At 41.1% G+C, this 4,968-nt stretch overlaps 2 non-coding genes across 2 annotated transcripts; both read right to left on the reverse strand.

The window, feature by feature from the left end:
- Nucleotides 1–4,123: 4,123 nt before the first annotated feature.
- TRNAD-GUC lies at nucleotides 4,124–4,195 on the reverse strand. The gene has a single exon. It is a non-coding gene; the product is annotated as a tRNA-Asp (tRNA).
- Nucleotides 4,196–4,864: 669 nt separating this feature from the next.
- On the reverse strand, nucleotides 4,865–4,968 carry LOC112085688. The gene has a single exon (XR_002898988.1). It is a non-coding gene; the product is annotated as a small nucleolar RNA R71 (small nucleolar RNA).

The raw sequence follows: 4,968 nt of genomic DNA on the forward strand, positions 1-4,968 counted from the left end.
CTTTTTCTTAGTTTCAGGTGTTTCTTATAAAACAAAAAAAAAGCCAAAAAAAATAAAAAAAACAGAAAAGACCAAAAAGAAGGATGGTCCCTGACTGCTCGGCCTAGCAGGAACCAAGGAGAAGCAGGAAACAGGCCGCACTTAAACCCCCGCGGTCGCAGGTGTTCTGACCGCGGGAAACACATGTTCGATCGCGGCCGTGTCTTTCTGACCGCGGCCGAGCACCACTTCACTGCGGTCGCGTGACCTCTGACCGCGGCAAATGGTCGTTGAGATGATTCCCAACCCCAAAAACCCATTATACCTCATTCCACCTCACCAAAACCCACTCCACCTCATTCATCACTTCCCACCACCTTCATCACCACCAATCACCTTCCCAAACCTCTTCGAATGAATCCGTTCCATCTCCACCAGCATCTCGGATCCAGGTAAGTTCTCTTTGGCCTTATCAAATTCGATTATCTATGCATATTTCTCATCCAATCTCGACTTGTTTCACACTGAGGACAGTGTGATTTAAGTTTGGGGAGGATTTCATCCCTTTCTAACCACTTTTCTTTCATGAGTCTTGCATTATCTACACTTTTTGCATTTTCCTTAAAGTTTTTCAAAATCGGTTTTCAAAACAAAATATGTTTTAAAAGGAATGGTGAACATGAATCAATGATAGTTGACTGTGTGCTTTTAGACTGTTCCTAGTGACATGCTCATTCATAATTTTGGACTAGACTAGGCGGTAGCTAAGCACATTTGAAACAAAGTACCCTAGAGGAATTTGAATGATTTCGATTTTGATGAAGGAATACACTAGCTCTGTTTTATTTGGACTTAATTTGGACTTAACTCTCACTTTGAAGCATTGGACCAGGGAAACGAGTCATACATTCAGGACTCCTTTATCCTTTTACCAATCTCTGTTGATCCTCAATGGCAAGTTCATCTTATGCTAGTTCCCCACCTTAACCAATCCTCTTTCAAACCACATGCACTCTTGTTTTCTATTGTCTTATATGCAGATAAGTGCAAAAACGTTGGAGAGAAAGAGGAACGACAAAGTTTTCAGTCACCAAAGACAGAGACCTGTTATTTGCCGGAAAACATCCCGGAAGGATTCAACACATAAGGAAGCAAGTGAGGAAACTTTGAGTAGAGTGTGGGGTGGGATGAGTCTTTTCCCTTGTATGCATAGATTGCCTTTTACCTTTAGCATTCTGCCAAAGTTTGGTCATTCATAGAGAGATCCTTTTGCTGCATTGAACCCACTCAGGCATTGATGAGATCATTTTAGTCTCATAACCTCACCATAGCCAAACTCTGTTTGTTTAAACAATGCATCATTTGATCCACTTGATAAAAAGCTTAATGAATGTTAAAGAGTTGAGGAATAGGACCTTGTGGAGATTACTGTTGAGTTGATACACCAAAGTATGGTTTTGCATTGCATATTGAGCATGAACTTGAATTCTCTTAGTGGTCACTTCTCTCAAAGGAAATATGAACTCCCATGCATTCAACCTCTCTCTCTCATTTGTTATTGTTTGCATGAGGACAATCAAAGGACAACTGTGGGGGAGTTGATATACTCATATTTTGTCATGTTTAGGATTGCATTTTTGTCTAAATATTGAGTCTCATGCATACATTTAGGTAGTTTTACATATATTTGTCTTTGCTTTTGTCTTTAGTTAGGAATTGCATTAGGTCCTAGAAATTTTTGCACTTTTGGAGTGTTTAAAGGTCATTTGGGGCTAATTGGGAGCAATTGGGACAAAAGCCATGGAGAGACCATCACCTTATGTGCATCAGACTCGGACAAGTGTCATGGAGCCGACAATCCCTCAAATTTATCACCTGAGAAGGAGGACTTGCACCAGGATTCAGCCTCTGTAGTCTTCATACGGAATCAATAAGGTCAAGTCTAGTTTCCAGAACACTTGAGATCGTTCTATTTGGAGTTGTGAGCTGAAAGTTACGGCGATACGAAGCAGTACATGTCTCGGAGCGGATAAAGGACCATAGCAATGCGCATCAAAGAACCGGTGGAACGGAGCCCTTTCCGACGTCACCTGAACCCGAACCCTTCCTCAAAGTTGGAGATGATCGAGTCCCGGTCCCAGAATAGGTCGAATCATTGGATTTGGAGTCTTGAAATGAGAGTTAAGCTCACCGGAAGATACACCTGTCTCGCGACAGTTTCAGGACCGACCCGATGAGCTCCGAAGATTGCGAAGGAAGATGCGCTTCCATACCGATGCAGTCTACAGGTCCGTCATGAAGATTTTCGATATTTGAGTTCTCTTTCCAATGCAAGTTGAAATCATGCCATTTGGATCCATATCCTGGAAGTTACTCTCCCCTGAATGAAAAGTGGTCCGAGAAGGCTTAGGTTGTGCAATACGGTACTGCGACTTGATTAACTCGCACCCATGAACGTTCAACGCTCTGGAAACAAGTTGAGACTTTAGAGATGAGTGTAAGGAGACTCTGAGCAAGGTAGAGACTTCCAGAATCAAATTTGAGTAAGTCCACAATGCTGTGCGAGATAGGCCTGCGAGTTGGACATGAAGTGGAACCATGTAGCACATGTGTTCGTAAATTACACCGACTTGGGCATGCGAATTGGACAAGGAAGTGACCATCTCGCACATATACATTCGGGAGTGTGCGACCTGGTCTTCCGAGTGGGGAAGGAGCTGAACTGAGCCGCACAAGAACATGCAAGATGAAGTGCTAGATGGATGTGCGGCTGAGAAAGGACTTGACCATCTAGGAGTCTTGAGCTTCTTTTGGTGCGAGATGGGTGTGCGGGTCAGCCATGGACGTGACCATCTCGCACACCAGCCACCAGACCCAACTGAGCCGGGTCAGTACCCAGTTTGTCCTGGGCTGACCCGGTCCAAGACCCTTAGTATAAATAGTTTTTTGGGAGAAAAACCCTAAAGGTTATCTTCTCTCTTAGTTTTCTCTCTTGTTTTCTTTCCTTTTCAGTGTAAAAACGAGTTTGATCAAGAGATATCTAGCAGATTTAATCATCTCAAAGCTGTTTCTTATCATTTCTTCATCTCATCTTAACATCTAATCATGATCAACATCACCTCTTGCAAAGGAAATGGTGTGTTCATCATGATTTGTGAGTAGTCTTCTTAACACCATCTCTTGCAAAAGATTAGGTGTGTTAAGCATGATTAATGAGTAGTCTTCTTTTAAGCTTCTAGGTGTGTAGATTAGGATGCTTAGATGTAGATTAATGATTGTTTAAGCTTAGATTCTCTTCTCCTTTCCTTAGTTAGCTGATCCTAATGCTAGATCCTTGCACATCACTTGGTTCTAGAATCTGGGTTTTTCATGCACCAAAAGTGTTTGATGAAATGCCTGAATGAAAGCTAACTAAGAATTTATGCAGTAATGCCATGATGATGTTTGTTAAATGCATAAATGACATATTAGAACTGTTTCTTAATGCTCATTGATTCATATTTCACAAATGAGAATTTGGTTTGAAAATGGATTAGTGTAGAGGTTAATGCCTTCATGAGAGGATTAATCTAGTTTAGAGTTCTAAGTTAATTGGTTTTGAGATCATGTGATTGCTTGCTAATCTTTCTGTATAAGATTCAGTCTTTCTTTGTTAAAGATTGTTTGGTCACTAATTAGGCTTGGAACATTATGCTTGTTGATTGCTTGGTTATCTCTAATGGTTGTTAGACTTGATTAAGTGATTTGCAAAGAGATTTCTGTAATGAGAGTGGATTAATCTGATTAAGAAGCCTAGACTAAAGAGTAGCAAGTGCTGTATTGTTTTGTAGCATCATTAGTTTGCATTGAAAGCACCCTAATCAATGATCACACCTAGAGGCTTATCTTCCATCATTTGCTTAAGCACCATCATCTTGTTTTGTTGCCTTGTTTATTTCATTAATCATTGCTTTTCTTGTTCCTTGTTTTATGATTTCTTGTTACTTTGTTCACACCAATACTGATCTTTGATCACTTGACTTAAGAGTTTATCACATAAACTAGTGTCTGGCAACCACAATTATGGATTGATACCCTTTATGCTGCAACAGCTAAGGGATTGATAACCTTTATTAAGGCCTTGAAAACCTTAGTTATCAATTGGCGCCGTTGCCGGGGATCGAACCCAGGTCACCCGCGTGACAGGCGGGAATACTTACCACTATACTACAACGACATGAGTAATTGAGGAATTGATCAAGGATTGAAAAATTCCTACTATCAATTTGGCGCCGTTGCCAATTGGAGATTCATTCTAGCATTAAGACTTTGGATCTTCTTGAGATCAAGTCATTTTCTTTTGTTTACTGATTATCTTTCAAGTGTTGTCTTTGTTTTCAGGTGTATGAACACCAGAAGTCAAGCAAGAAGACAAAGAGAAATAGCTGTGCACATTGAGAGGTTGGGTATGGATCAAGGGCAACAGGCTCATGGTGGTAATGGAAACCACCAGAATCAGGAAGAGCCACCACCTCCACGTCCAAGACAAGTTGTGGGAGCTGGTGATGAGGCCAATGCTCAGGGTCAAAGACATGGGATTCAAGCCCCAACACCTGAAAACGATTTTGAGATCAAATCTGGCCTGATCAACATGGTGCAACCAAACAAATTCCATGGCTTGGAATTAGAAGACCCATTAGATCACATTGACAGCTTTCATAGAGTTTGTGATCTAACTAAGATGAATGGAGTGAGTGAGGACAGTTTCAAGTTGAGGCTATTTCCTTTTTCTATAGGAGATAAAGCTCATCAATGGGAAAAGTCTCCACCTCAAGGATCAGTCACAACATGGGAGCAATGCAAAAGAGCATTTCTAACCAAGTTAGTCTCTTCATCAAGAACAGCAAGGTTAAGAAATGAAATCTCAAGTTTCATCAGAAGAACCATGAATCCTTTTGTGAGGCTTGGGAAAGATTTAGAGGGTACCATGCAATGCCCTCACCATGGATT

The sequence above is a fragment of the Eutrema salsugineum genome, unplaced genomic scaffold (assembly GCF_000478725.1).
Source record: "Eutrema salsugineum unplaced genomic scaffold, Eutsalg1_0 scaffold_3, whole genome shotgun sequence".
Lineage (NCBI taxonomy): Eukaryota > Viridiplantae > Streptophyta > Magnoliopsida > Brassicales > Brassicaceae > Eutrema > Eutrema salsugineum.